Genomic DNA, 8571 nt, shown 5'->3' on the forward strand with positions numbered 1-8571 from the left:
TAAACAATATTTTAAGCATTCTTAACTACTGTACTGTACTGTATTGTGAAAAAGGGGTCTAAACACAAAACTCCAGCTCAAATTATTGTTTTAATTTGCATAAGTACAGAACACAAATGAAAATTCTGTACTGTACTGTATAATATAATGATGTATAGCGGGATCATTAGGGTGGGGAGAGCTGGTCGTAAGTCTGAGTGGTAAAACAGGTAAGTCGTTAAACGAGGAGTATCTGTATACATGGAAGTTGTACATCCAAATTACCAAGCAATAGTACAGAACAACAATTGTGTTCATACAGGAGTTCTACAATATTAGCTGGATTTGGTTATCAAGAGATATCAAGATCAACAAGGATCAACCCTGATCAACATACAGTGATGTAAACATAACGATTGGTGAAGGGCAGGGACGTAACTAAAAATCACAGGGCCCCATAGCAAAATGTTGTATGGGCCCCCCTGCAAACAGCCGCACCCCCCCCCCACAAATAAAATGAACTAATGCCATTGAAAAACAGATTACCGGACCCATGCACAGTACCCAGGCAACAGCTTATATTAATTTTGAACAACAAAGTATGCAGTATACTGTATGCAGCCCCTGAAGGACACACATTGCTGACCTCCAGCCTTCTAACCAATTTCTGTGCTGTTATATAAAATGAAATAGTTCAACTCACCATAATGCAGAATCAGTGGGAGCCCTGAGCATGTCACTTGCCAACGTCGCCTGCCACCAGATGCAACTTGTCACGGAATGTCACTTGCCACATCACCTGCCACAAGTTGCGGATTGTCCACTTGCCATGTCGCCTGCCACCAGATGCAGATTGTCACTTGTCACACGTTGCAGAATGTCACCTGCCACATGTTGCCGATTGTCCACTTGCCACGTCCCGGATTGTCACTTGCCACGTCACCTGCCACACATTACGGATTGTCACTTGCCACGTCACCTGCCACACATTACGGATTGTCACTTGCCACGTCCCAGACTGTCACTTGCCACACATTAGGATTGTCACTTGCCATGTCGCCTGCCACATGTTACGGATTGTCACTTTCCACGTCACGGATTGTCACTTGCCACACATTATGGATTGTCACTTGCCACGTCCCAGATTGTCACTTGCCATGTCACCTGCCACAATTACGGATTGTCACTTGCCACGTCACCTGCTAGACATTACGGATTGTCACTTGCCATGTCCCAGATTGTCACTTGCCACACGTTATGGATTGTCACTTGCCATACCGCCTGCCACATGTTACGGATTGTCACTTTCCAAGTCACGTATTGTCACTTGCCACACATAACGGATTGTCACTTGCCACGTCCCAGATTGTCACTTGCCACATCACCTGCCACACATTACGGATTGTCACTTGCCACGTCCCAGATTGTCACTTGCCACGTCACCTGCCACAATTATGGACTGTCACTTTCCACGTCACAGATTGTCACTTGCCACACATTAGGGATTGTCACTTGCCCCATCGCCTGCCACATGTTACAGATTGTCCCTTGCCGCATTACGGATTGCCACTTGCCACTTCACCTGTCAAACATTACGGATTGTCACTTGCTGTGTCACTTTCCTGGTGTGTCAGGCAGCAGATTATTAGTCGGGCAGCAGAGAGATAATGTCATCTCTCTGCTTCCCGAGGCTGCCTGCACAGTGAAGGGGGAACTGCACTGCAGGGATGCAGGGAGGGCGCCGGGCGGTGAGAGATGATGTCATCTCTATGCGCCCCCGCCTGCCAGCTCCCTGATTGGCCAGCCCACTCACACACGAGCCGCCCAGCTGTCTCACCAACCGAGCCGCCTGACAACCCTCGGAGCCACCCGCGTTCTCACCCGCGGGCCCACAGAGCCACCCACTCTCATCCACGGAGCCGCCTGCTCTCACCCACGGGCCCGCCCGCTCTCACCCACGGAGCCGCCTGTCCCCACCAGGCCCCACTCGGCTGCGGGCACCATAGCGTGTGTCGCTATGGCGGTAGTTCCCCCACTGGCGAAGAGCATCTTACCAGAATTGGCAACTGGTTAATGGTAAAAAATCCGAATTTCACACTAGGAAGAAGGGAAGATAAAAGGAGTCCCTTCCCATAGGCCAAAGGAGAAGCTGTTATGCAGTTAGCCGCAAGAGGGGCCATCAAAGCAGGTAAAGGGCTGAAAGATGGAAATGAATCGCACGGGGCTTTTTAGTACTGGGTTCCTTTCCATAAGTCAATAAGTAAATATCTCTCAGTAAGAGACAACCAACCAATATAAACATTAAGGGATATAAATGTATACATTTGGTATGGCCTAAACACAGAACAACCAGGAGACCAGAGCTTTAAGACAAATCTTAATTGGAGAGTCCAATCCAAAGAATACTTGCAAGGGGAATAAGAGAACTTGTACACAAAAAAAAATTAAAACAGCAAGAAAGAGTGTTTAACTCAGTCAGTCTATTAAAGGGGTTGTAAACCTACATGTTTTTCACCTTAATGCATCCTATGCATTAAGGTAAAAAACCACCTGTCAGTGACCCAACCCCACCGTTTTACTTACCTGAACCCTCCAACTTGACCAGGCGGGGATGCGCTCTCTCTCTGCCCGGGGTTCTCGTCTCTTGATTAGATAGATTGATAGCAGCACAGCCATTGGCTCCCGCTGCTGTCAATCAAATCCAATGATGCGGGGGGGCGGGGCCGAATCCTGCTTTCAGCTTCTATGGACGCAAAAGCTTGGCTCGGGACCGCACCCACAAGGTAACCCCCGGGTGAGCGCTTCTCCTAGGGGGGTTATCTGATGTGGGGAGGAACCGCAAGAGCCGATGAGGGATCCCAGAAGAGCAGGTCTCGGGGCCACTCTGTGCAAAACGAGCTGCACAGTGGAGGTAAGTATGATATGTTTGTTATTTTATTTTTTTTAAAACGAACCCTTACAATCACTTTCAGTTAAGAGATTACCCCATCACATAGCAGCTATATTCAGTGCCTAGCTTACCATCATTGTTTAAGCCTCCATTAGCCAAGATCATGCCTGCCTGCCTGCCTCCCCTCTCCTCCCCTCCCCTCTGCGCCGCCGCTGTCAGCCGTCAGGGCTCGCTCCTGATATACCCCTCCCGTCGCGCCAGATATGGTGACGTTATGGCGTGATGCAGACGCAAGTAGACACCGCCCATCTCCGCCGCATCACAAACCCCGGAAGTCGGGCACAGAGTGTAATTTTAATGCAGACCGCTTATAATCTTTACATTCACTATAAGCGTTAATAATGACCCTAGAATTATTGCTCTCACTCCAACCTTTGTGACGGTACCTCACGTGTGGCGCAGTTGTATGTTTACATATGCGTACTTACCCTGCACTTTTTATATAGGGTGACAGAGGTGCTTTCAATTTTTTTTTTAATTATTTTTACATATTATTCCGAAAAGAGCCACTGGGATTTGCCCAGGTTCTAATCCCAGTATTTGCTGTGCAGCCAGGCACACGTTCACAGTCACTCTTCCCCTCAATAAACACTCTAGGGGTGTTCTTTTTTGTTGTTTTATTTTTGGAGAACTTGGATAGGGTTGAGGGAATGGAGTTGTGTACTGAACTACGTACAGATTGAGGACAGTGATCTCCTTTCCGTGAAGCTGAAGCAAAAGGCATTGCTTATGGTAAACTGTGGACTCGGCTTAACTTTGTAACGGAATCAGTTAAATGCAGACTTCTTTAGAGCACTAAAGCCACGTACACACGGTCGGACTTTTCGGCTACAAAAGTCCGACAGCCTGTCCGACAGACTTTCGACGGACTTTTGGCGGACTTGCGGCAGACTTTCTTACGAACGGACTTGCCTACATACGATCACACAAAAGTCCGACGGATTCGTACGTGATGACGTACACCGGACTAAAATAAAAATCACAATTTATCTCTCCATGTGTATGGCGGTACCGAAGTGGATCATTTAGAAGCGCTGTTGACTGCTTTTTGACTAAGTGGTCCATTCGTTGGGGTAAGAGTCAGTGTGAATTTCCTCTTCTGGTGACGGATCCCTCCCAGCACTTCTCTATGTGGACTTGCACCCATTGGACTCTTTTTATATGGAGATATTTTAGCTTTCTAGTATTGGGACTTTTTATACTAGTTTTTAGCGCTGCACTTGAGATTTATGTTAAGGTACGTATAACATGTTTATTATTTTTATAGGAAAAAAATGAGACTTTACAATCACTTTAAACTCATAACTGCTTTTTTACCACTTTTATTCCTTTATATTGGCTTTTGAAATTTACAAATGCAGCAATTTGGAAATTGGATGAAAGGTTTAGCACTGGGAAACACTTTAGGAAAGATAAAAATTTGCATTTTATATACAATTATATAGATCAGACCAAAATGAGGGACATGTGAGGAGGAAAGAGGGACGGAGGGATTTTGTTCCAAATCAGGGACAATTGGGAGTTATGCTATTGTTTATACCAGGGGTCTCAAACTGGTGGCCCTCCAGCTGTTGGGAAACTACAAATCCCATGAGGCATTGCAAGCTGACAGTTACAAGCATGACTCCCTCAGGGAAAGGCATAATGAGACTTGTAGTTTCGCAACAGCTGGAGGGCCACCAGTTTGAGACCCTTGGTAATACCTTGGATTATAAGCATAATTTGTTCCAGAAGAATGCTTGTAATCCAAAGCACTTGTATATCAAAGCAAATTTCCCCATAGGAAATAATGGAAACTCAGATAATCCGTTCCACAGCCACTGCTTGTCTATGCAGTACCGCATGTAGCCAGAGGTGCAGGGGCACTGGAGACACTCGGAAACACAGGGAGACGCTCGGAGACCACTCGGAGACGCTCGGAGACCACTCGGAGATGCTCAGAGACCACTCGGAGATGCTCAGAGAGACTCGTCGGATGAAGGATAGTTTCTACATACCATCTATTTGTAACAATTGTATCACCAGTAGTGGCTGTAATGTATACTCCACTATATATGTTTTAACTATGTATTTCTAATAAAATATATGCATACTTTTTCTACTACATTAAGTTACATTTATCTGAGTGCCATTAAAGTCCAAACCCCAAGGGGAACTCCTTTTTCTCTATTCTTAGAGAAACTCAGAGACAATCGGGAACAGAGTGTTTCCGAGTGTTTCCAAATGTCTCCGAGCATCTCCGGCATCCCCGCACCTCTGGCCAAATGCGGTACTGCACACCCCAGTGGCTTGAATGCTGCTTGACAACACTTGCAAAGCGAGTCAGGATTTTTTTTTTAAAATAGCTCGTGTTGCGAAACGCTCGTAAACCGGGTTACTCGCAATCCGAGGTTCCACTGTATTGTTATTACAATGCTGATGTTCTAAAATGAAAGTGTATGCTGTGACTATAAATTTAAAGAGCACATTATAATTATTGCCTTTTTCAAACGATTATTGTTTTGCATCAAATAAAGAGCTTGGAAACAAAAAGCAGGTAGCTTGCACAATGGTTCATGTGATCACCTATCATCATCACCTGTCACTTTGGTCTTTATTTTAAGTGAACCTGTCATCCTCCAATACAAATGTCTTGTTTATTCCACGTTCCCTGTTTTGTTTTATTTAATTAGCTAATCTTTGTGTGTTTTGTATTGTCAAAAAAATTCCCACAATTTGTGTTTCATAAGAATTTTATTTTTCACATGTTTTGTCTCCCACAATATGGCAATTCAGTGATTGCCAAACACGGTGTCATATTAGTGGTTCTGTTGAGGAAATTCTTAAGGCGCATTTGTTTCCTCTCTGAATGGCTTGTTCTGTGACAGTGTAAAGAAACCTGTGTGCAATATACTGGCGACAATTCAAGCTGTCAGTACTGGGCGATCTGTAACCCCAGTCACATCCTTTCCTAGGGCCACTCTTATACTGACCCTCTCTTTAACGCCAACACCAATCCTCCCTATAGCCCTAACACTGCCCGCCTTCATGCAATCTTAAAGTTGAGCCTCTTGCAATCCTATCAATCTGTGTGAGAGGAAGCAGCAGCACAAATAGCCAAATCAGTTTATATGCTGACAAGAAGCATGCTGATAGGAGGAGAGAGCACAGTGACAGAGATATGCGCTCATCACTGTGCTGCTTCTCCTTTCCGGGTGTTGCCGCTCCACGAAGATCTGGGCTTGGAGAAAGTGGTTGAATGATGCTGGACATCAGACTAGGGACACCTAGCAGCAGTGAAAAAGTACTGCAGGGGACTGAAGCTGAATATGCAGCAAAGGCTAGTTTTGTTATTTATCTTTAAATAGGCTATTTATTTTTTCTTTGATATTTTTCGACTGTAGTTCGCCTTTAACAGTAATTCTCCCTATAACACCAAACCTCTCTGTAAACCCAATCCTAATCCCACTAATGCTAACATTAACCCCACCACGGATGATTGTCTTACCCCGAGATGAGCCCCCATTTGAAAGGAAATAGTAGGTATTTTGGATGACCACCCTTTTTATAGGTACACCAACAGGGCCCTCAGATATCTGGAGACACCGAATCAAATGAGAGGCAGGGTTTTGCATTCGTAAAATGTCTGCCTTTATTAGGTGTGTTACAGCTTATATATGGCTTAGCATACCAATAGAAAGAGGGTTGGGGGAAGTGGTTAGTAAATTATGTATTGGTATAAACTATATGGTTATAGAGGTCAATGACCCCTAAAATACATTTATCATGAGGTTACAAGAGTCAACAGGTCATCTGGTTATGAGTCATAAGTCATGCATCCTGTCCCATGGCATGTCTACAGAACAGAGAACAGATATATAGAGAGTACAGAGTACAGTGCTTGTGCAAGCATCTTTTTAAGCATTCTTTTATAGTTGCAGATTTAAGCTATCTTGTATACTGAAATAGCAGAGCCTATCAAAGCATATCAAAGTATATCAGTCACAATGGTTTGGGTATATTACTATACCTGCAACCCTAACACTATCTTCCCCATAACCACAAACCCTAACACTATCTGCCCTATAAGCCCAAACCCTAACAGTAGCCATTGCTGTAACTTTAAAGTGGGAGTAAAGTCCCATGCTTGACTTTTACCTATAGTTAAGCCTATAGTACAGCTTACCTATAGGTAGTGTAAATATCTCCTAAACATGCACCGTTTAGGAGTTTTCTAGTTTTGTTGCAGCCGGTGATGTCACCGGCACATGCGCTCTAAAGGAACAGTATACCGTGCCATTCCTTCGGAGTCCTGTGCTGTAAACAGCGGCTCCGGCGCGCATGTGCGGGACTGTCGTCGTCATGGCTCCGGCCACTCACACAGCCAGTCTGCAAACCTGTCTGTGATTCCGTCCTAAGGTAAGTTTCACATAATGTGCTAGTATGCGATGCATACTAGCACATTATGGCTTTACCTTGCAGGTTTAAAAAAAAACAAAACAGCTTACTGCCACTTTAATACTAGCTATTCCTATAACCCTACACTCTAACACTAATTTTCTCTGTAACATTATCACTAACCCTCCCTATAACATCCCTAACATCATCCCTAACACTAATCTTCCCTATATCCCTAACACTAATCCTCACTATATCCCTAACACGAATCCTCCCTATATCCCTAACACTAATCCTCCCTATATCCCTAACACTAATCCTCCCTATATCCCTAACACGAATCCTCCCTATATCCCTAAAACTAACCTTCACTATATCCCCAACACTAACCCTCCCTATATCCCTAACACTAACCCTCCCTATATCCCTAATACTAACCCTTCCTATATCCCTAACACTAACCCTCCCTATATCCCTAATACTAACCCTTCCTATATCCCTAACACTAACCCTCCCTATATCCCTAACACTAATCCTGCCTATATCCCTAACACTAACTCTCCCTATATCCCTAACACTAACCCTCCCTATATCCCTAACACTAACCCTTACTATATCCCTAACACTAATCCTCCCTATATCCCTAACACTAATCCTCCCTATATCCCTAACACTAATCCTCCCTATATCCCTAACACTAATCCTTACTATATCCCTAACACTAATCCTCCCTATATCCCTAACACTAATCCTCCCTATATCCCTAACACTAACCCTCCCTATATCCCTAACACTAACCCTCCCTATATCCCTAACACTAATTTTCCCTATATCCCTAACACTAATCCTCCCTATATCCCTAACACTAATCCTCCCTATATCCCTAACACTAACCCTCCCTATATCCCTAACACTAACCCTCCCTATATCCCTAACACTAACCCTCCTTATATCCCTAACACTAATTTTCCCTATATCCCTAACACTAATCCTCCCTATATCCCTAACACTAATCCTCCCTATAACCCTAACACTAATCCTTCCTATATCCCTTACACTCACCTTCCCTGAAACCCTCATAACAACCCTTAGGCCCCTTTCACACTACTGCGACTTGAAAGTCACGCGATTTTACCACAATTTCAGGGCTGCGATTTTAGGGAATGCCTGTGTAAACTTTATGGACTCTATGGACCAAACCTCGCATCAAAGTCGGACCAAAGTAGTACAGGGACGACTTGAAGTCGAACAGATATGAATGGTAC

Source organism: Aquarana catesbeiana, linkage group LG03, assembly GCF_042186555.1.
Source record: "Aquarana catesbeiana isolate 2022-GZ linkage group LG03, ASM4218655v1, whole genome shotgun sequence".
In the NCBI taxonomy this organism is placed as follows: Eukaryota; Metazoa; Chordata; class Amphibia; order Anura; family Ranidae; genus Aquarana; species Aquarana catesbeiana.